The sequence below is a fragment of the Papilio polytes genome, unplaced genomic scaffold, assembly GCF_000836215.1.
Source record: "Papilio polytes unplaced genomic scaffold, Ppol_1.0 DF821289.1, whole genome shotgun sequence".
NCBI classification, from domain to species: Eukaryota; Metazoa; Arthropoda; class Insecta; order Lepidoptera; family Papilionidae; genus Papilio; species Papilio polytes.
This window is the reverse complement of record NW_013527915.1, coordinates 4791725-4817132: the sequence shown is the minus strand read 5'-3', so window position 1 is coordinate 4817132 and position 25408 is coordinate 4791725. Positions and strand designations below refer to the sequence as shown.

General features: G+C 31.7%; 1 protein-coding gene across 4 annotated transcripts in view; it reads left to right on the top strand.

Annotated features, from left to right (window-relative positions):
• Nucleotides 1-25408, top strand: part of LOC106109354 (sn1-specific diacylglycerol lipase beta) — a 50608-nt gene that overhangs the window by 9102 nt on the left and 16098 nt on the right. Inside the window, exon 1 of one of the 4 annotated variants that reach the window (XM_013290823.1) lies at nt 7296-7732. The exons of the other annotated variants lie outside the window; for them this stretch is intronic. The gene's annotated coding sequence lies outside the window, so the exon portion shown is untranslated. Of the gene's footprint in view, nt 1-7295; nt 7733-25408 lie in introns of those variants that run through there. 4 annotated transcript variants of the gene reach the window in all.

The window sequence follows — 25408 nt, the reverse complement described above, 5'->3', positions numbered from 1 at the left end:
TTAGTGATGTTTATTTTATTTTTCTATCGCAGAATAAATTCCTGACTGTCTAGTATTGCTGTGTCTGTTTTTAGATCAGATATTAATAAATAAGTATGGATTATTTATAAAATCCACAAACCCAACTGACTTACCCATGTGACATTCCGAGGAGTTTCGTAACAATATAGCTTTCGCGCCACCGGCAGACACAATAAAATAACAATTTATTTTTTGTTGACGAAAAAGTCATAACATTTATTTAAAAACATTTTTGTGATCATAAAACTGTTTAAGGATCATGATAATGATGATAATCGTAATTATAATAATTATAATCACGATTATTTCGCAGCCGGTACCTACACTACTTTTTTATAATATGTTTTATATTTTTTATGTAAAATGTTTTATAAAGAAAATAAGTAAATTAAAAGATAACTACTAAAGTAATCACGATTAAAATTTTAACGTTATGACGAGTCTGGAGCCTATTTACATTTAACAAACTTAAGTTCAAATTAGAACATATTGTAATTTGATGGATTATTTCTGTTACTCTACTGCGCGTTGTCATTAATCAACAAAAGAGCCGGTTTTTCTTAAGCTTCTTTACACGTACCATAAAAAAAATATTTAAATGAACTCAAACTTTTAAATAGTCTGTAAGCAGTTCATCTTGCGAGCTGGCACCTGTCCAGCTGTCTCTTTGGCGTTGTATACAAATATTTAACGAAGTTTAAGACATCTTATAAGAGGCGCACCTTCAACATTACCCTCGGCAATCGATTAAACTGCGCTATAAAAACTACATCTGTTTCTGTTGATATAAAAATACAACATCCGAGTCTGGTGCCGACTTCATTGAAAAAAATAAACATCCAACATGTCCTTCAAGCGGATAAACGAATTATTGATAAATATTTGTTATCACTGTTTTTTTAGCGTCTGCATGTTTTTTTTTATAATACATGGTAGCAAACGAGCATGCGGCCACCTGAATCCACCGAAATGAAAAGCGACCGCTGCCCAAAAACATCCGCAATTATAGATGCGTTACGTATTCTTAATTGACGGAAGAGGAGATGCACATAAAGAGGATATTTCCTCTTCCTATGCGTCGAAAAGAGTGGAAAGGGACTAAAATTAGGCCTCCGGCACCACACTCATTAGAAGAAACGCGGAATTGCTTCCACTTCACGCCTGTTTTCTGTGTGGTCGTGGTATTACACCGGGCGAGCCGTCTATTCTTGTGAAGATGTTAAAACGGGCTCTACCACTGTTTTGCATTATAGAGCCTTGCATGTAGAACCATATAAAATAAATGCTAAGTCATATTTAACATTTTGATATTAATTTTATAGCTAAAACACACGGCCGAATACTGTAACCAATCACTACGTAAGCTTACAGTTTGAGAGACGTCGAAATTCTAATGGAATTTTGAGTTTAATCGTCGCTTTATGGTTCCAATATTCGGCCGTAAGCTACAGAGGTAGATAGCTCTTTACTTATTGTTCAAACACAAAACAAATGAGTACCTTGTTAGAGTTAGGCAAAAACTACAAAGTTTAATTTATTACAATTAAACCAGTTTTTCTTCCATAAGCCTCTACATGAAACTTGACAATTAAATAGCTCATTTAAAATTCTAGCTAACATTTTCGCAATTCCCCACAGAATACGCACTCCGAGATAATAAATTATGTGTTAACGTTTAGTAAAAAAAACATAGAAACCAGTTTCCTACAAACATATTACAGTTAGAGTACATAAAACGACTTTTGTAATATATGTACACATTTTTTACAATGCAATAATAGTTACCAAATCTCCATAAAGTTTTTAATTTGAAACAATTTTATATAATACTAGCTGTTCCCGAGCGACATCATCTGCATAAAAATATAAAAATGTTATTGTTTACATGTGTCAAATTATCAATTGTAAATGTCAAAATGACTTGAATGATGACAAACCATGGTATCCTATCTTCCTTGATGTTGGCAGAAACTTATGGTCTCTTTCCCACATTAGGGTTTTTATCCAAAATATTTAGCCCTATGTTTAATGACATGAAAATATATAGCCTAAAGCGTTAAGTGTAGGGATTTTTATTAATATATTAATTATTCAAAAATATGCTGTAATTGCTGACATCTTAAGCAACAAAGAAGAGTGTGTTTACGCTTTATTATATAGTATAGAGTATATATAACATGTATTTCCATGATACGCCTATTTTATTCTATTTTATGATGGCGTATTTTAAAAACGACTTTTTACCTGAACAATTTAAATTAAATTATACAAACATATAAATTGTAGATTAAGTATTTTAATTGACTCAACGCAAAATCTTTTCAACCGGATTAAACAGAAGCTAAATTTGGTCTGGCCGACACATCCGAATCAAAACGCGAACGCATTTAAAAGTTCTTAAAATACGTAAACTCTCAGTTGAATGAGTGTCAACAGATAAGATAAATGAAGCAGGATGCTCTCTCAGACTATCGCGTCCGCTACATTTGGGCTTCAACTTTGGAGATATGAGTCATAAGGTCAGCTGATAGCGTGCCGGAATTGGAATAGCCTTAACCCAGGTCATTGTTTACGCAACTTTATGTCTAATAGTGCTTGAACGTCTTGTTGATATCTATTTATGTAAGGAGTCTTCTTGATGAAAAGTGAACATTTTAATATCTCTGCTTTTGCGATTTTCGTTTATTATGTTGACTTTGATATTAATTTCCACGAGTATTGTCTTGGAATATTTGTACACAATTTTACATTTCAGTTGTTATAAAGAGAATGATAGGGTGACAATATTATGTTTCAATTTGCAGGATTGTTTTTCTCGAATTCGAGGATAGATATTAGTGATTTGTATAAAATACAGTTTAAAAAGAATTGAATTATGAAAATAGTCATAAAATTTTGCCACATGTTTTTATTAATATTGTTTCCATTTCAACAATTTCCTATAAAAAAGGTTATTTGGGATATATCCTTACGACTTAGTCATGTGAATAAAAAGGGTTTTTCAAAGATTTCGACACAAAGAGCGGTCTCAGGAATACGCTATAAATGTTAAATTGGCATTTAGACCGTACTTTAGTTTTTCCAGTCCCTGCCTTTTACATGCGGTTTGATAAAATTGGTTAAATTTGTTGTTTTTGTTACAAAACGTATTTTCTAATAGACAAGTGAGGAATAATTTTCTAGAAGTTAGATGATAAACATAAAGAAAGCAAAATCTATGTAAAAAAAAATCCTATCAAATGCTTATATGATAAAACTTGATGAAAATATACAGACATTGTTTACATTAACTAAACTCATTGAATGAGCAATGTCCCCGAGCTCATTTGCCCATTCAATGTGTTTACGTGCGGTGAGGTTTCTCCGAAGCTATAATTATGATCGAGATTGACAGACATGATAAATTCAATTTTAATAACACTATACATATATTTACAATAAAACTAAATACTATTAGGTTTGTTTCCATCCCATACATACGTTTATTACTCGATTAAATGTAACTATATGTAAAAATAATAAAAGTTTTTCCATTTCTTAATAATAATATCATATAGTAACGGGAAAAAGTTTAACTGAAAAGAATAACATTTCGGATTATTAATTTTATTAATCATTACTAAGATTTTTAACTGCATTAACAGTCTCTGGCATCTTCGGAACACCTATACTAATATTGTTATGAAATTCTGTCTATTATCATTCTTCTGGTCGGCATTCGTAACACCTAACCGCAAGTTATAAACCACATTATATCTGCTGAGAATAGTTCTTAGTATATTTAAGGTCACTTTACATTTCAAAGTAATTCTAAATAAGTGAGTAAACAATTTATCTCCGTCATAGAGCAGGAAAATCCACCTTTTTATGAAAGAAACGTAGTATCTTTTATAATGTGCAATGTAAAAATGTTCTAGAATAGAGTTCTTCACTTTCCAGTTGTAAATATTTAAAGCAGTTGTTTGAATATTAGGGATGTTATATGTTGCCTAATATGTATATGAATAACGTCGCTATTAAATGCAAAGTTAGTAATTTAAAAATAACTTGCTAATCCTTGATCTTTTGACCCAAATACAGATTAAATGTAATGTCATGGATGGGACAAGAAAACTGTTACCTTAGTACATTGTACAAAAATAACTTGCAAATTTATCTAGAAGTATAAATTCGTTTCATTAATAATAAATCTTCGATAGTACATAAATATCGATCGCGATAAGAAAATGTGACGAAGCGCTTAGTATGAATAATTATGACCTAAAATAAACAGATGATTCGCGGTTACACAATACCTGACATGTAAGCAAATGACTCGTCGATCATTTTTAAATCAACATAAATCTCAACATCATTTTTATTTCAACAGAAAATATGACATGAAAATTTATCATGTATTTTCTATTCTACAGCTTCTTTTAAGTAAATCAATTGTTGTTTACATTGTATTATAATTGTGTCCTCAACCTGCGACATTACAAAAAATTGTTTTTCAAACAAAAATAATTAAAAAATAATTTTAACACAAAAACTCGAGTCATTAAGTCAATGTATATTACAAGATACGTTCGCGTGAGTTAACTTGTGTACTTGTAGAACAACTTTTTTAAATCCGTTTTTTAAATAACATTTAATGAATAAGTGTGTTATTAACTACTTGGTTTTTCAGTCTTCTTTATTATTTTTAATTATGTTTGAGACAAATCAGAACTTTTTAACCAAGTTACCCCCGAAGGCAATATGTCAATACCTATACTTGCTACTTTCCAGTTTATTAAGCTAATGGGATAAGGTCGTATTATATTAAGTATGTAATTATAACGTGGTGATATAAAAATGATAATTACGAGCTGTTGATGGTGATTAAAGATTTTATGACGCCCTAAGCGTAACCAACACATTTTAACGATGTTTTACTTCGTTCTAATTACATATAGTATCTGCTAAAAATGCTTATTATTCCAGTATTATTAAATAAGCCCTCATTCGCAGTAGCGCTTTTTAAACGCGCGCTAAAAAAGCGTTCAAGTAGAACAAATGCATATTCAAATCTGTTCATACAGCAGGGATTTTAAAAAGAGACACTCTTTTTTCGCATTGTTGCATTATAAACTCTGAGTGAACATAACAAGGTTATTAAAGCGTCACTCTAGACTCTAGAGCCAACGGCGAGTTTTAACGCGGTGTTAAAAAACCGCCCGTACGACTTTGCTATGACGGTTGCAATTTTTTTTATTCACAAAGTAAGATGGTTGTCAATTGTTATGAAAGGTGATTATAGCTGCTTTTTTATTTGGTTTTTTATTTAATTTACGCTACATTACAACATAAAGAGGAAAGTCGTTTTCTTCTTCCGAGGTTGACAAAGGTTGTAATGACTTACGGTTGACAGCGCGCTGTGTCGGGTACGTAACTGTAAGTTAAGTTAGCTTTTCAACCGTGAGAACCGCGTCGGTCGTAAAGATAAAATGTTCTATAAAAAAAAACTTAAAAGAAAATCACGACCAATATCAAGAACCGTTTTGTAAAAAAAAATGATTATTTAAAACAATACTTGACGATTTGAATCTAATTTACAATTGACAACACAGACTATTTTAATAGAAAATAGTTACATTTTTATTTCACGTCCACGTCTATTATGTTGTATTTTTAGCCACGGTTGGTAAACCTCTTGTCTGTCGTCACTTGGCTATGAATAGACTAAGGTGACAATTATAAAGGGCTCTCCGTTTTAAATCTGACGACTGTAAGTATGCTTGAGATGTATTTTAAAATGCATATTCTAGAAAAGATCGTTAAATTTTTATGCCAAAAGCTGGCGGAGTCATGCTCTTAGACTTCTATGTATGTGTTGCCTAGCATTTATGGGCAGAAGAGAGGGTGTACAGGAAAGGGATTTGTCTTTTTCCTATACTTCTCCCGCCTCTCAATATCTAAAGTTCCTTAGGAATATACAATTTCTTAATGTCTAAAACGTTTAACTTTTACTAGCGTGTACATGTAAGTACAAACCAGTGCATGTTCCTTTATAATCATGTATAACGAAACCATGTAATTTTCGTAATGCGCGTTCGTTTTTCTCATCATCGTCACGCCATCAACGTCACCGCAAAGTCATTTAGGTCATGGAGATGTGGAAATTTTTATTTACGTCTTTAGGGGAGACGTACAAAATAATAATGTTAGAAAACAACTCAAAATTGTTAATTTATCATTTTGGTGTTGAGAATAAAATACTTTGTAAGTGCAATAAACCCATTTGAAAACTATTAATTTTAACTCTGTTACCGATGAATACCGAAGCGACATTAAAATATATGATACTTTTTTAGTTTTTAAATTGCGCGAATTGAAATAGAATAGTTTCAGAAAAATGTAGACATCGTGGTCACCCTCGTGGCAAGCCACAGTCTTTATGTGATGAATGCATTAAAGCTCTGAGCGATATATTAAGAAAGCGAGTTTTATATAACAACGCCACTGGAATATATGAGATTTTTTCTTTAAAGGGAATATATAGTCAAATATAATTGTTTTTTGTATGACAAAAAGTGCAGAAGTTAAAAGTTAAAAGGCAACATTAATGAATAAGTAAAATTTATGTTGTGTATGTTATTAGCTGTAGCCATAGACAAATTTGATTTTAAAATTAATTACACTAATAAATGAATCAATGGGTTGGTACATGTAAACGTCTGAACATCAACAACAGGATTTTTTAAAGAATCTTTGAGGGTTAATAAAAAATAGAAACTCATTTGTATGCTAATCCTATCTAACGATTTGAATAGCATTTCAGTTTTTTTTTCTTATTTTTCTTCAATCCTTACTCGTTCTATTAATAAGAATGGAAACATGGACACAAAATAGCATAAGACTTTCGACCAATGAGCGGAATCCTCGAGGAACGGGACAGATTAAAAAATAAACTTACCAATGAACTTTTACCCCACAACACTAATGTACAATATAATAAATAATAATTTGCTAAACTACTTAAGTTTAAAACCAAACACTATTTATTATATAAAAAAGACACAAACGGTTATGTTATCTGTTTATTCTATTTTGAGTTCAATTATTAAATCACATTTTAGTATAATGAAATTGATTTTATTAGTATAAAAGCCTTTGCAAAATGTGAAATCTTTACTTTGTAAAGGCGAGTTCTGTGTAGGGGCTGCTTCGTGCGCAGTCGGAATGCTCCGACAATGTTGAACCGAAAGGTCGTAAGTGCCCGGGGACGTTCGCAGCTCAGCCGCTCCGTTCAGTTCAGTCGGTCGCCGACCGGCGCGGATAGTGTATGTGTTTTGTGTGTACGTGACGTTATCACATCGAGACCGTCATCACCGTAAACAAATATTAGAGTATGACAGAAACCCGCGTCATATACTATTAAAATACTTATTTAAACGTGTGTTATTACTGAAAGTAAATAAATTGTAATCTATACGGCCGATCGCATAGAATTACGATAGCTTGCAATAAGGTTGGCTGGTATTCTGGTGTCCGATCGGTGTAACAGTGAAAGGAGCGCGTTCTTACCGTTTGTGATAGTGAGGTGAACAGTTTTCGAATTTGGTTTTTATTCACTGTGGCAGCTTGAGGAGCTGGAGGATGCGCGAGAGATAAAGTGTTGGTGAGGTCCCACTGCAGCTGCCTGAGAAGGCCGCTTTTATCTTCTAGCACCTGTACATGTCGCAATAGTGTGAGTATCCAGGTTTATTTCTTGTACTAGGTGTAATGTTAAAACATTAAAATTGGAAAAGTTTATTAAATGATATTTGGCTAATTTATGTTGTAACCAAAAAGTATATACTGTGGCTTATAGTTTTTGCAGCACATAAGTTTTGACTTTAATTAACATTCTAATTAAAACGAGTAGTTATAATCATTAAAATTCTTTTAAAATACCCATGAGACTTATTGCAATACCAACATTTAGGTAATTAAAAGTGCCAGTTAGTATATTATTGAAGTTTTATTATTATTACACGTAGACTATCGTGTATGCTGTAAGTAGGTAATTAGAACGACACTAAAATGCTCGGCGGAAAATTATAGCGAACGCGCGAAACGAAGCAAGCAATATTCCTCGGCCGGTGGATATTTTTACTTCGCAGTCGTGACGTGATAGATTTAAGACAATTTCGTGACACACTTTAAAATACCACAATCGACACTAATTTAAAATCTTGGACGTTATTGTCACATTTGACTTTAAAATGCATCAAAAATGAAAAAAAAGCACCACAAGTCCTCTTAATTTGTGGTTCACAAAACTTTTAATTAAACGTTAGTTAGAATGAGACACAATTTTAGTCCTCTTCCCCTTCCCATCTTTTTCTAATTCGGTAATAATAAAAAGAAAAAGATTTAAAAGTACTGACTTCTGTTTAAGGAAAGAAATTGTTAATTTTTCTGACCATTAATGGTTCTTTCAGATTGTTCATTGTTCCGGGTGCTTGTGCTTGAACCTTGCATTATAATGTGTAAATGCATGCGAATATCTGCACGTTTCTCATTTGTTTGATTTTAATAATAGATTATTCTCAAATGGTTCCAATAACTTCCTGCAACTCCGTTCATTTAATCGCGAACAAGACGATGGTAATATTCAAATATCGTTCGTTTTAATTTATAACTTATACAATAATAGGAAAGAGGTTTTTAAATATAAACTAATTGATTGATGTAATAAGTGATTAACTACATTCGTCATTCATACTGATTCATTCATTTCATTTCATTCATTCATCTACATTCTTCATTCATCTTGTGACATTGTTCCACAGAAGAAAGGATAATGTTTTCGCTGGAATGCTTGTATCTAGATATCTATCCTTTTCACCTATAAGCTCGAAACACCTCTATAAAGCTAATTTAGGCTAAATTAGCTTCTAAGAGGTGTTTCGAGCTCTTTCCCAATGTCAGAATTAAAGTCAGTCCTTTTCATTTTCAATTAGTACTTGCCTTTTAATTAAGAATAATGAAGAACTCTAAAGCAAAACGTAATCTCATTACTGAGGATCTATTATGAATATATGCGAGAAAGTTGCTCTCGCATATTTTCGTAATAGGCCCCTTGTGATACCCCTATCAATTTGACGCATTCAGTACTTACTTACTTAGTAATACATTGCGAATATTGTCATAATGATTTGCATTTTATTGATTAGTATTATCTAATCATGTTTTCTGTAAGATTTTTTTTAAAAGTATTTGAATAAGAATAACAAAACAAAATTATTAAGTCAAAATCGTATAAACACAGTTTTCGTTAAACAATTACGTTTACTAAATATCTACAAACGTGATTTTTCTTTTGTAATGTGTAACATTTAAATAAATGTAACATCAAATGACAGTTTTATAATCATTTGATTAAATAAGTCACAGATAAAATAAATAATCTTTCATCTGATAGAGTAATAAAACATTTCCAATTTGAACTTAACCTTTCCTTTGTGGCAGATAGTTTCAGGGAGAGAATATTGAACTTTAAAACTTATCCCCTTTACTTAAGAAGTTCCTTTCCCTCTTAGTTTCTTTATTTTTTCTCTTACAAACTAGTTTTAAAACATGAATAAAACCATTCTGTTAGCGTAAACATGAGTCAACACTAATGGTTTTGAAGAAAAAATCAGTATAAAAAATTTTAGAACAATATTTTTGTACATTGATAGTGGAAACCCACGGTTACTTGTAAGTTACGGTGTAAAATGATTCTGAAATTATTTATTTTTAATAAAATAACTAGAATAAACTTTTGTTAATAAAATAATTAACTAAAATAAACTTTTGTTAAAAAAATAAATAAAAGGACGGAAGAGACTGCTGCTACAGATCCTTGTTAATAAAACGTTATTTAGCTATTGTTAATTGTAATAAAAAAAAAAACTAATAAATCCGCTATACCGGTAACCTTCAGGAGACAGATGCATAAATGGCGGTTATCGAACATTTATTTGTTATTGTACAACATTTAACAGGTTCTATTAATAAAGAGTTTTGTAATTTTAAAACTTGTGCAAAATATCAAAATTAATTCATATTTTGCTCAATTATTGAGAATAAGACCTAACGCTATCTAGGTAAAAATGAATACAGTAAATCGATGGAAGAAAGCTAATTAATGGAAATTTGCAGCTAATATAAGATTGAAAGACTGTACCGAGTTCTCTCCACTTACATCAAACTCGATGGAATTATAATAAGAGTAAAACGGTTGCTTTTTTAATAAAACCGCTGTTCGCTGTTCGCTCTTGACAATGAACTTGCGAACAATTCTGTTAATAAAAATGTATGTTCAAGTAATATTCGGAGAAAGTCGATACTCGTTGTAAATAAATTTGCACTGTTATAACATAATATTTCTCTTATAACCTAAGGCAGGAAAAAAATATCGAACATTATTTTACTATTGCATAACTCATTACAACTAAAACATCAAATTCCAGTTTGATAGTAAAAAAAAACTTTATAATATTATTTAATTATTTTCCTTGTTTTCGGCATCGGGTAACACAAAATACTCCATTAATAAATATAAATATTCTCTTGTTACGCTTATAAAAACCGTAAGTAAATTTACAATTAGAATAAACATTTTCATAAAAGTAGCATATAACAGAATAAATAAAAATATATAATTCCTTATTTACCAATTTAATCATCCACTTGCCCTTATCCCTTACGGAGGGTCGGCACAGTATGTGCTGCTCTTCCATACATCTATCTATCAGCGGTCATATCTGAATCCACTTCTTTCTTAAGCATATCCTCTTTGACACAATCCATCCATACTTTCTTCGGTCTTCCTCTTCCTTTGTAGCCATCCACATTCGATCTTAACACTTTCTGGTTTATGTCCCCATCATTTCGTCGCATAACATTTCCTTCTTTACTAATTTATCAGAATAATAATAACGCTCATTAATATTGCAAATATCCTTTAAAATTAATGATTGATTGTTTTATTGCGTAGCTCAAAGGTATTTAAATAAAGTTATTCATTGCCGCCTACTGCGCGACTCTTGAAGTTTCATTAAAATTTTATGTTCCCGCCTGTTCTCTGCACAGCCGTCTCACTGAGCACAAGTACAGTAAACGCAAGGAATTTGTGTAATAACGAGAATAAAGAGGATCGTTTATACATTTTTACCTTTGTTATTTCTAGTAATACTTTGCTTAATATTCAAGCTGACGGTTAATTTTAAAGCAAAATTCTTTTGACAGACTAAACAGGATTTATTAAGTTTTAACTAAAAATGAGGACATAACCGAGTAGTTAAATCTCTCTGTCACTCGTGCTTTGAAGTTCCTGTTTACATTAGCGTGTTTATTCGGATTGTCCATTCCACAAGGCCGTACAAGGAAGTTATGCGACAAACGCGCACTTGAATCCCTAACATCATTTTATTCTGTACCTTTGGAATTTGAAACTTGCTGTAGGATGACAAATAAATATTCTTCAAACATATGTTCATTGCGTGAGATGCACCTCAATGGTCTATATTGTACATTGACACGCGGAGCACGTCGCCAGAGACCGCACCGCAGCCCTAATCGATTGTTACATTGTATTACAATATTCAAACTTTAAAGCTGCTCGTTGTTAGCTGTAACCGCGAGACAGAGCCAGGTAGACCAATTGATGGTATAGGAAAGTGTGAGCAAACATATATCACCCCACTATCCGTCTATTAACCAGTTTGAATATCACTATACTTTGTATTAACATACCTTTGTGATGACAATTTGATAGACGGCACGCGAGTTGTTATCTACCCAAGTCTGGACTATAAACGTTCGTTCTCAGTAAATGAATTAGCAATTAATATGAATAATTTCTTATCGCAGCAATTAGTACAGAAACTATCGTAAAGATAGACGCAAACAACGAGCAGGGCAATAACGAGCATCTTACCCTGTTTAGGATACCTGCATGTGAAAATATATATTGATATTGTGTTCTCCACTCTTCTGTGAATCCTAGTCATTCTTCTATTATGTTTTTATGATTGTTAGCAATGAAAACCAACGTTTAAGAAAGGCTATCGACACGAGATAAACGATGTAAACAGACTTTTACTGAGCAATATGATAACGAACCAAACGCTCTTTCTTTGCTTTGAATCTTATAATTGTAGATTTCATTTATCAACACGAGGTTCATCAAAAAATTATTTGTAATGTTTTGTTATATAGGAATATCTATTGTATGATTTTATCTCACTATCAATAAACAATGATAAAGTAACAAGTAGTACTAGAATGTTCGATAAGGATAGGGAAAGTAAAATTATCTTTTTGTTTTCAAACTTTTTTAATATAATTATTTACAATCTACTTATCTTGTATTATCAGGATCGATGTTATAATAAAGAAGCTATGTATCAAATACATTCTATAATTAGTAATCGAGAAAGATTACGATGTACATGAAATTGATAACATTGCATGTTATCTGTTGGCATCCACTGTTGAAACTTGAATAATAAAACATAGTTTGATCCTTTCATTACCTTTGAAAATTACAGAGACAATAATACGTTTTGATACAGATGTTTAGACAGTTTAAGCGCATAGTTAGGCCACGAAAAATTAGCAAAAAAAACCTAGAACTTGCTACATATTCCTGTGACTCCGTCCGCGCAGAAAAACTTAAATAGTAGCCTATTCTTCCAATTGTCTTGTGTTTTGTATAGATGATACCAATTCTTATCCAAATTCATCAGCCGTTCTCGAGATATCTTCTAACGTCCATTCATACAAAGTTTCGCATTTATAATAATAGTAAAACGGGGACGATTTACATAAATGTAAAACAATTTAAGAGATTGCAGGGCTCTTGATGTAACTTTTTATACAAACAATAATTATTTACTATAATAACAATTGTAACAAACACAGTATCAAGTTTCTAGTAACTCGAGCACAAACCACAATATCAGTTTAAAATTCATTCTTCCTTAAATACGTATATTTGCATTATTCAACTAGTCTTCACGGTTGTAATATAAAAATATATATGTAATAGATAATGAACATTTACATAAAATATTGTAAATCGTAGAAAACTAAGAGTAAATGAAAACATAATGCGATAAAACGCATATTAAAGAGCTAAGCTAAGCCTTTGCATTCAATTTGTATTTCATTTCAGCCTATTTTTGATACTAGCGGTTGCTTGCGACTTCGCCCACGTAGAATTAAAAAATGTAGCCTATATTACTTACAGATAAATAACTTTTCTAACGGTGAATGATTTTTTATAATAGGCCCAGTAGTTCTTAAGTTATTACAATACATTCAAAAGTAAAAAATCTTTCCTCTTTATAATATTGGTATAGATTATTTATTAATGTTTCTCTTTTAACCATTCTCCTATAGTTTACTTTCATAATAATCGAATGTGGGATTCGAACTCACGGTTGTTGGGTTTCTTTTCAAACAATAGTCGATTGTAATCCTCGTATTACTAATCTACTGAATATTACGTATCTTTGAGTCATATTATGCACACGACCTAAATAAGCATTGTCATTTTGTCCCACTTCTAGATTTCACTGGAGTAAACAGCTTTATAAAATTGAAAATGTTTTGTCTCCAGAGCTACTCGTAAACCATTATAGTGATAATTATTTCTTGTTCGTATATGTTAAGGTGGATATTCACGGTGCGTGATTCTGCAAACGAATTAGTATCGCGAATGTTTGACGACCAAAACATTTCGGCTCACAATAATGTCACTGCACTTACAGGCCCGTCGTCATCGGGTCCTTAAAAGAAACTATTAACTACTAATATTATTACTCGGGTGCTTTTTGGTCAATCTGCAATTGACCCTCAAAACTGCAGCCCTCAATATAGGACACTGGAAACTCGCCTATATTTTACTCTTGCGTCTCGCCCCCTCGATTTGCATCGTAACCTTCGTCTTATTGATCCAACTGTTTCAATTACATCTAATCGATGCATTTATCAAATGTCTATAAGGATATATAAGATACATATAAACTAGAGGCATGTATATGTATACTATAGACTGGTGGCCTGGTGGCCAGAACATTTATAGATCACTCGAGGTTCTTGTTGCAATCGAACGGTAAAAGAATTTTTGAAATCGTTCCAGTCGTTTTTGCCTTTATTGGTTACTAGCTTTCGTCCGCGACTTCGTTCGCGGGAGATAAAAAGAAACAAAACTGAGTAGCCTTTGTGTTCTTCCAGACTATCCTCTACGTCTTTGCCAAATTTCATCCGGATCCGTTGAGACGTTTAGGCTACAAACTCTATCAAACATCCATCTAAACTTTCACATTTATAACATTAGTTGGTTATAAACATGAATACAATCTTTGTACTGTAATATTCGTCTAAAGTTCTTAATTACTCTCATAATTCTTAATAATGTGAGAACTGTGATGAATTGATAAGATTCAACGAAAAGGTCGTTAAATGTCACTTTTTATGTAAACGAGTTTAGTAAAAAAGATCTCCAACAGATTAAAAAGATATATTTTGTTCTTTCGTATATTATAATGAACCTTAAAAATGTCCCCATTAAGGGCTGGAAACAAAAAGCCCAAGATAGACCGATATGGGAGATAATTTAAGTCCTAAAAAAGGCCTAATTAAAGGCCTAAAGAAAGGCCTAACTTAAGTCCCTTTCTCTTTACCACCCTTTTCTTGTGAGAGGATGAAAAGGGGAAGTGGATTCGACGATGGAGGAGATGCATAGGAAATAGGGAAATATCCTCTTTATGTGCGTCTCCTCCTCCGTCGGATAAGGGTAGGCAACGCATCTGCAATTGCGGACGTCAATGGGCAGCGGTCGCTTCGCCATTGTGGCGGATTCAGGTGGCCGCTTGCTCGTTTGCCACCTTATGTTATAAAAAAAAATGGAGGAATTTACTAGAACAGGTCCAGGGCCAGGCTCATCCGCGGCTGTAGTGCCTCTGATGATGATGATGTATATTATATATGAGAGTATTTTTTTATTCAATGTAGCTATAAAAGTAATACATTTAATTTTACACAAAGCGATCAATCATTAAAATGATATTTGCGCGGAGCTACTTGATGCGACCTTAATACCTTTACCTCTAACCTTTAAAAAGGTGGCACAAAACGGTATTTCAAAATCAATTACTGCTCCCGCAATAATAAAAAGCGAGAAAGACGATAAAGATAAATTAAATTACAGATTAAAAGATAAAAAAATTAAGTAAGTATAATGTTATTTACACATTTGTTTAAATACAAGAAGCTACTAAAGAAATAAAATCTTAACTACTAAATTTTAAATACAAAATCTATTTAGTAGGCATTACAATATTAGTATGATTTAACATTTTTTTAGTATAAGGTGGCAAACGAGCAAGCGGCCACTTGAATCCATCGAAATGGAAAGCCACCGCTACCCATAAACATCCGCAATTGCAGATGCGTTGCCTACCCTTAATTGACGGACGAGGAGACGCACATAAAGAGGATATTTCCCCGTTCCTATTCGTCTCCTCCACCGACAAATCCAATTCCACTTCCCATCCTTTCTTATAAGAAAAGGGTGGAACGGGAAAGGGACTAAAATTAGGCCATTACCATAAAATATAAATACTTTTCAGACTACTAGCATAGTATTGCTAGCATACTGTTGCTACATCGTATTTGCAATAAAAACAACATTTTCCTTAAGATTATACGTTGTTTTGTGAATAAACAATGCAAATTAAATACCAACAATTTGTCTCGAGAAGTAAATGAGGTGTTGGATACAAATAGCTGATTTATAAAATGAAAAACATAGACGAAAACGCTTCTCATATAAATACGCTTTATGGTTTGAGCGACAAATGATTTTTTTTCTATGTGTTATTATGTTTTCTCTTTTAATATCATTTCTATATAAAAATTGGACATTAAAATTGAAATTTAGTTTTAACAAAATTATTTTAGTACTACAAACGGAGTGATTAATGACCGTGTATTGTGGCTGTTGTATTGATTTTTTAATTAGGCACCAGCGCTACCGGTTTTCGCTATGTCTTTTATAAAATATGCTTTAGGCGATTGAGGCAATCTGCCAGTATTTCGTTTACTACCAGGTTTTAGTACCTTTTATGGACAGTATTATATTATGGACAATGCCCTTAAATTATGAAGATAAATTAAAATAGCTACAGGCGCTGTCCCAAATTTTTTACTTCTAGTAATCTGCTTTCTTTTCTTTAAAACATTTTAAAACTGCTACTTTTTATATCTCTTACCTTTTACTGGTGATTAATTTTGATAGTCTTGTTTATGTAACATGTAGTAAGTCTGACTCATCATCATCATCTCCCCTATCTTATCCTACTCCTGTAGGGTCGGCGCGCCGGGAATCCATCCATCTCTTTAGTACTTTAGTAAGTCTGACTAATTAACAAAAAAGAAGTAATCAAAAAAATATTTCATTACACGGTGGTTAATTTTTAATGTTTATAGTTAATTTGCTTGAAATATTACCTGGAAGTGTTTTCCATTTACGATTTTACGAGTGAGTTTTCACTGCGGTGTCACGTGTGCATAAATTGCCGTCTGGTTTTTGAAGAAAATAAGAGAAATTATGTTTTGAAACATGTGATTCGTGAAAACTGACGTTTGAGATATTTTGTTATTACTGTATACGCGGTTAATTAGCCTTCAAACTGTGGATGGAAACAATAGATGTTGCTTGTGGGTCAAACTGCGGCCTTCCATATTGTGCGGACTAAACAAATGCAGTAACAGACTATAATCAGTGTTTATTAAATGACCTAAATACGTGATTTTTCGGATTGAATTGTGCATTTATTGTACAGTGGGAGTGATAACAAGGAAGTGTATTATTAGCAGGTCAGACTTAAATTTTTCCTAATTTTTATTAACTTGAGTGAGTATTAGTGAATTACGTTATTAATATATTTCCATTTAAGATTTAATTAACACATTTCTCTTTTAGTAGAATTAATTAATTTTATTTTACTAATCATTTCCTTGTATGAAGCCTTTTAATATTGCTCATCTAAAAAGGATGTTAATTAAAACGGCAGAGCTTTCAGTCTTTGTATTCACTCAACGAGCTTTGACTGCCACTTCAAAGCTTTTGTCGGAAATTAAAGACAATAGACTGTGAAAAGTTTATTTCATTTTCATGTCCATTAAATAGATATCATTCTTTAGAATTTCTTTGTTAGAACTTTGCTTTTGTAAGTACGACGGAACTATAATGCAAATAGCGTGATTTTAAAATAAAGCTGCTTTGGGTTTTAGCTTTTTTTTACCTTTTTTTCTTTATGTTTTAGACGTTGTTCCACTTTACGTAACGTGACAAGTTTGAATCAAAATAATTGAAAGATTATGTCCTAACTTTTATATGACAATCGTAAAACTTTTTAATACCTGATTATGCATAAAACCATATAACCTATGAATTAATCTATATTTTTGTGTAATGTACAAAATTAAATATTTATTACGCCTCGTAAAATACTGTTGGTTTTGTCCCTGATTAATTTCTTATTACTTGTCGACGCCAGTATATGTATGAAATTGTTAAAATGTTATGAAGTGGGATATCCACTTATTAGGTAAAACGTAGTAGTATAATTACTAAAAGAAAATAAATAATATTTATACTTTCATTTTTTCTAAAAAATGTTTACTGTATTATGCATTATGCAAAAGACGATTAATGTTGTGTTATTTTTATCTCATTACGTTTATTTGAATTTCAAGAAACTCAGCCTGTTTTAATAACGCTTAAGGAAAAATGTTTCGAAGCAAAAGGTCAATTAGGTCAACTACGAAATTCATACAGAATCAAATTTCGTACGAACACAACTGTACATGATCTGAATAACATTTATTAATTTTTTGTGTAAAAAAAAAAGCTAAAAAACCGTGTAATGATTTAAAGTTTGTAATTAAAAATGCAATACTAATTTTTCGTGTAACTGTGTTGTAATCCTGTTGATAATCATAATATAATATTCTTTTTCTTCGTCTTGAATATGTACAGACTCGTCGTGGTTATCACGTATCAGGTATCATTGACTCGCTTCACAAGCTGCCGCCACTCCTCCCTGTACGCTGCATTTTTCGCACATTGCTGCAACGGTACGTCCGTAGCTGTTCTTATCTGGTCAGTCCATCTATAATATAACCACGTTCAATAATAATTGTAAACTACAGTCTTTTTAGTGGCACTGCAAGTACTAGAAGCGATATATGACATTGTTTATATCTTTCTACACCAGAAGTAGCCACATAAACAACAGTGAAAAACTTGACCTAATGGCCGTTTTGCTAGCTACGCTTAACAACTTGTTAGTTTTATGTTTAGATAAATTCATGATTGCGTTTCCGAACTTAATATTAAGTTTACTCCGTTGAAACATATGTCAACCTAACACTAATGAATCGCTAGGTACCAAAATAAATGGAAAATTCATACCTTACATAACTTAAGAAAATAAATAATTAAGACACTAGAAACAAGCAATCTCAGACGGAAAATGGTATTAAACAGTAATGGTCTCATGCGCTCTCATCTGGTATTCAGTTTGTAAGAAATTTCATTCCGTTTTCACTCAAATATTTATCAAGACTGGTTGCCACGTAACCGCGCTCTCGACACCATATTACATTTGTTACGTCATCTTAATATGTATGAATATTTAAATGCATAATCGGAATATTTAATACTATGAGCCAGATTTGGTATTTAATATTGCAGTGGCAGCGCAAAATAATACTGTAAATTTAAATGCGACGTTTTACTTCACCTCGTAATTTAAATTTAAGGAAGGATATTATAATACACTCGCTTTCCCCTGAAATTCCATCTTAGTGAAATTAAAAAAAAAAACTTATTAGATGGGATTTGTGTTCTTCCAGACTACATTTAAACCAAACAGCGGGAACGGTTAAGCAACTTTGTAATAAACTTTTGCATTAGTAATTAAATTATGATTGCCTTTATTGATATATTATCACTGTGTGTGTAAAAATTTACTGTTTGTGTTTGAAAACGTTTCCAGACCGATCGCAAATATAGCATGTTAATAATGTAATGTTTGAATGTTGTTATGTAGACTAAACCCTTGACTACAAAAGACTTTTCTCCTGTGAGTTATTTCATCAAAACAATAGACAACTCTTATTCTAAGAGCTCTCTAATATATTCATATTGTAGTGCGAATAATCTCGTTTTATGACCTACATTAAACTAAAGGCAACTCTTTAGTAAATATGAAATGAATATTGTCTCTTTTTCTCCATGATACTATAGTAAACTGTTGCATTTGCTTAAAGGTGAAGTTATGTAAATCGATTCATCTAAATTCTATATTGAGCGATCGCGTCACGAACAAATTTCAATTGAATATCGATCACCCTTCAACTGAATGAACGATTTGCATATGAATAAGTTCACAATTTCTATTGGAGAAAAAATTCAAGGCCTTTATCAGATTCTCCCTATTTTTATACCTGTCTATAGTTATATATAAGGATATCCGTGAGAAATTAAAAAAAAATATTATTCTTTTGTAGTAATAATTTTTTTTTAATATGTTTTACATCTGCGCCATGTTTTGTGGAATTCCGTTAAGTCGTTTTGAAAAACATAACTAACATCTTTCTATTCAAACTTCCGCATTTATAATTATTATAAAAGAGGCCGTAGTGCAAAAAAAAAGAAAATCCGATATCGTGTTATTACATTATCTAATAATAGACAGATGCCAATGGCAAGGAGATACTTATTATACTGAGAAATAACCATTTTCTCGTTAGCGGAGCAATTTGAGAAACAACCATAATTGGAGATTTATTTAAGTAATTTTTTCCTACTTTGTTTGTATTGTGTAATTTCCATCAACCTTGTATTATTGTTTATGAAACCTTTGGAACAGAATCACACAAAAAAAAACAAAAAAATATAATACAAAAAAAATAATTTTTTCCATGTTCTTTGACGAAAATCTGTATGTAAAACTGTTTATTTAATTAACTATTTAACCTTACAATGTAAAACAATCAAAAATGTAAACGGGATTTTTCTTCGAAAACACATTTTTTTATTTTTCAAAAAATAATACCGATTAAAAATCTCTCAACAAATCATCATGCTTGTATTTTGTTGACAACTTATAGGTAAAAGAAAAGTTAAACTCAATTTTGCCTTTCGAGAGTGTAACTACACAAAATTCGGTCAATAACCTCCAAACTGTGACGTCAATCTGGATGCAATGTTGCAACACTTAGCAGTTCGCATGACTTGCTGTTTTCTGGGGAAACTGTATGAAAATTTATACAAATAATATAATGTCACTTAAAATGTTTACCTCGTCTCGTTTTCTTAGAATAAAATGTGCTTTGAATGTGTTAATTAATTTTTTCTATAACATAGTATTTTTCTGTTATAAAGTAAATATTATCAAGGTTTGATGATTTTTTTTTAAATGTATTGAACAGTTTTTAAAACCAATTTTATTTTTGATTTTACTTGTTTTTTAAGACTAAATGTAAATAAGGACAAAGAATTTTCGTTAATATGTTTGTATCAACACTAATATAAAACGGAATGATTTGTATTTATGTATGTAACGAATAAACTTGTAAACTACTAAATCTATTCCAAAACACTGGACAATACCGGAGGAAAGCTAGTGTTACAGATATATCTATGCTAAATTCAACTACACATAAAAAACCTGTATTATAAAAGTTTTTATTTCACTAACTAAATATACATTTAGAAAAGCCAGTAGAAAAAACAACGCAGTTGTTCAAACTCAAGTTTAATTACTTTTTTATTTAATCAAAGTCTAAGCTCCAAAGTCCCAGTCGTCTTAGGGTACAATCTGTAAAATAAATCCCGACAGCATAATCCTAGAATACGCTGGCTTTCTTGAAAATCTGTATTACTTAAGTATAAAGTAAAAAAAAAACACTACGTCTCAAAGTCATCTAACGAAACAAGACATTTATAACTACGTATAAGTTTTAAGAAAGAATCTAGATCTTAAACACTAAATACCTTGTTTGTTTTGACTGAAATACACTGTTATATAAAAAAATCATTTCTTATATAATCTTACACTTATGTTCATATGTTATCATAAACCTGCAGGTGAGAAGCCTCACACTGTGGTCTATATTTATATCATACTGTTGACGCCGACTTCTTAGCCAAAATTAAGAAATTTAAAAAAAAAAAATCGCCTATAATACTCACCGATAACGTAGCATTTTAATGATAAAATCATTTTTTAAATCCGTCCAGTGGTTTTTTTGTTATTCCAATACATATAAAATGCGAAAATACAAATCTTTTCTCATTATAATATTACTAGCTTTCGTCCGCGACACCAGTTAAAACCACAGTTTAAAAAAAAGTGAGTAGTCTATGTGTTCTTCCAGACTATCCTCTACATCTATACCAAATTTCATTGAAATCGGTTCAACCGTTTAGGCTACAAACTCTAACAAACATCCATCTATCCATCCATCCGTATAAACTTTCACATTTATAATATTAGATTAGTAAGAAGTAAGATAATATTATAATATTAGCATAGATTATAGAAAACCGTATTAAAAGATTATAGTTACTTGGTGATAGGTCACATAATGCGTAGTACGATTTCTATACTTTAACTACCCACCAATGTTTATGGATGATGAATATGACCAGCTCCCTGTGCTAAAGAAATGCCTTTTGTGCCTCAAACGGTATATCATTTGTAGATGATTGTTGACCTATCATTTTAATTTCATTATTTCTTCTCTAGTTTGTATCTGTTATACTCGTATTTATTGTTTGTTGACATGTATTTTATAAAGCTCAGGGCAACGAGCGGAGGCTTTCATTCAAAAATAATTTAATGTATGTAATAATAATGATGCCATTTATAGTCCTCCCCATAAAGGTTCAGTTCAAGGCTCTATAATAATAGTATCATGTGGTTTATCAATGTCGGGAAAGTTATTTCCACCGCAGAGGACGCGCATTGATTTGTTTTTAACAAAGTTAACTGCGCGTCGCGTCGTGTTATTGTATTAACTAATTCGATTGCGGGACACAATCCACAATCCTCCGACGATATGACGTAATTGTGAACGTAATTTTATAAAGTTACGTTGTTAAATAACCACTTTAAATCTTATTATTGTAAGTGGATTGTAGTGAAAGGATTAGACTGACAATATATTATTTTTATTTTAATGTACACAAAAACAAACTTTTTCTTTTAAGATTAACTTTACATCATAGTAAAACCCAGGTAAAGTATTTTAGTTGAGAACGAATTTCTCGAATTTCATGATCGTTACAAGTATGTAGAAATATAGGTAATTCGATAAGCATATAGGTCGTTTAAGTCTCATAAATAAGTGGATGTGACCTTTGCCGTTTGATATATGGAGCCTACGGGCCTACAGGATTAAATTACCGTTGGCTGGGGCCTGCGCAGCGCCACGTCTGCACAACGACCTTGCTAATGCTATTTATTTGTTACCGGTTACTATTTATAGATTTTCTGCCTTCCTTTGTCTTGGAAATATCTTAACTAATTAAAATGCATGCATGTTTACTATTAAGAAGGAGATAAAGACCAAATAATCATACTTTATACTTCATATCGTACTTATACCATTGTTGTAAATTCGAAAGTTTATATGGATGGATGTTTGTTAGAGTTTGTAGCCTAAACGGCTGAACAGATTTCAATTAAATTTAGTACAAATGTAAAAGATAGTCTGGAAGACATAGGCTTACTTTTGATTTTTTTTAATTCCACGCGGACGGAGTCGTGTGTGAAAGCTAGTTTTATAATCATTTAAAAAACCTAACAAACTTAAAAAAATATGTAATTCGAAGGAAAGTCTATTTTGACGGATATAGCTTAGTTTAACATTTGCGTTCGCAATTCTCATAATGTTTACAAGCTCAAAAGACATATAAGGATGTACTGGTTGTGAATTCTAACTTTCTTTACTACGCCTTTAACATAACTACTTTATAATCTGAATTGTTGGTATTAAAAGTGTTAATAGGAAAAACCAATTTAGTACAAAAATAAACAAGTATAAAATATATTAAAACATAAACGATATTAAAGTGGATACGTTTCGTATAAAATGCAATTAATATTGAGAACGGCACGTGTAGTGTAGGAACAGGTAGGAAGCGTCGCTCCGGAACACCGGCGCAGCGGAGAACATGATTGGATTACACCCCCGCATCATACGCTCTTAGAACTCACAATACATTGAGATACATAACACTGTTTCATTCTAGCTTTTCTGTTTCTTTCGCTATCCGCTTGTATGTAGGTATAAATACTTTGTAATTGTTAATTTAATAGGGTTCTGATCGCCGATTCAATTAGGAAAAAAATTGTCACCTCCTAAACCCTAGAAATAAATTTAAAAGTGAAATCGTCACTCTAAACGAATTTTCTTCTAGATTCCTCATAGTTAAGGTTTAAGATATTCTTAGTACGTTTTAACATTATTATATTTCTTTCGAATGTCATATTAACATACGAATATTGCGTTATAAAGACCTTAAGTTATTTACTCACGAAATGTTTACTTGACACGAACTTGACATGAATATGATTTAAAAATCTGAGATTGCACTAAAGATAATATTAAGCAAGAGCAGTTACGTTATCTTTTATTTTATAAAACAAGTAAGTAACAGCGGGAACGCCGATGATGAACGATGCCCACGAATCCGGAATACCAGACGATACAATGCGTTGCCGGCTTTTGAAGACATTGTATGCTCGCTTGAAGGACCTTAAATCGTACTGGTTTAGAAATACTGCTAAGGACAAACCAAAGATTAATCTTAGTGAGTTGTGTTGATGTCAATCTGAAAATCACTGTGCTTGTTATTTATACGGGCTCAAAGTCATCTGGTCGATACTGAGTCGTTTCATGTTTCCCCCATCATAACTGCTGTACCAGATACCCTAAAATTCGTTATTTTATTAATTTGCGTGGGCCGTTGACGTCACTCGATTGTCTCGCGAATAACGTTGGTCATTAATAAAGCTATACGATAGCAAATTCTAATAAACGAACCGTTATTAATAGAGACAATGTTCGCTTAACCTTTGTCAGCAACTGCTATTGTAGCTTTTCATCACTAGCTTTCGCTCGCGACACCGTCCGCGCGGAAATAAAAAAACAAAAGTAAGTATCTTATGTTAATTTCAGGATTATCCTCTACATCTGTGCCAAATTTCATCAAAATCCGTACAGCAGTTTAGGCTACAAAATAAAATGAATTAATTTCGTTGTTTAGTATACAAAATTGATTCATACATTGCGGAGATGTTGAACTCAAGTGATCCAAACACTTCTTATCTGCGAGATAATCTATCGTTTATTGTGATACATTGTCCTTTGTTTCATTTTTGGCCGATTGACAGGAGTACTTAATATTAATAATATCGCACGTATATTCTATTACCTCTTTCTCATGTGTTATTGAACCTAAATTGATTGACTGTTTGACAATTGAAATGTAATTGTGTTCTTATTCTTCCTTGCAATATGTACTTCGTTTTGATAGAGAGCTTTAATTGACTAATCACGTAAATATATAAACAGCGGCCATCTTGGTAACTTCTTCAGTTATTTTGTGACAATTGTTCGATAACGAATTGATGTTGTAAAATGCCATAATAAAAAATGATTTTATAAGTATGCATGCTTTGTATATTAGATATGTTTAGTGTGTTTTGGAATCCATTGTAGTTAAACTACAAAAATAGGGGTTTTTAAATTAAATATATCGTTATAGCCTAATGGTTTGAGGTACGGACTACTTGAGGCCGTGGATTCGACTATTGTCGTGAACCATATCCTAGCACAAGCCTAGAGCTTAGTTAGAATGGTTAAAGGAAATATTAGTAAATTAATGAAAATCTACTAATATTTTACAAAAAGTTAATTTCAGTCGTCAATTCGTCATCAGTTGTAGTCGTAAATACTGAAGAGCGGCAGCTGTATTGTTTAAATATCAATTTTACGTCCAATCGGTAACGACACTGTTAAATTGATTTGCATCTCCTAACCAATACCTGTCGACCTCAATATTGAATATACTTTATGGCTGAGCAGCCCGGCATCGGCACGCGACGTTAACGATATTTATATTATTCTGCTGTATTTTACATTTAGTATTATGGTAACATTATAAAATGTAAAATGCTTTTATATGTTTCATTTCAGTAAATTTATTGCCGTTTTTTATTTAAAAAAACCCTTTTGATACGATCGTTAATTTTTTTATTATCAAATTATCTTATACTATGTAAAAACCAAGTTAACAAGTCAT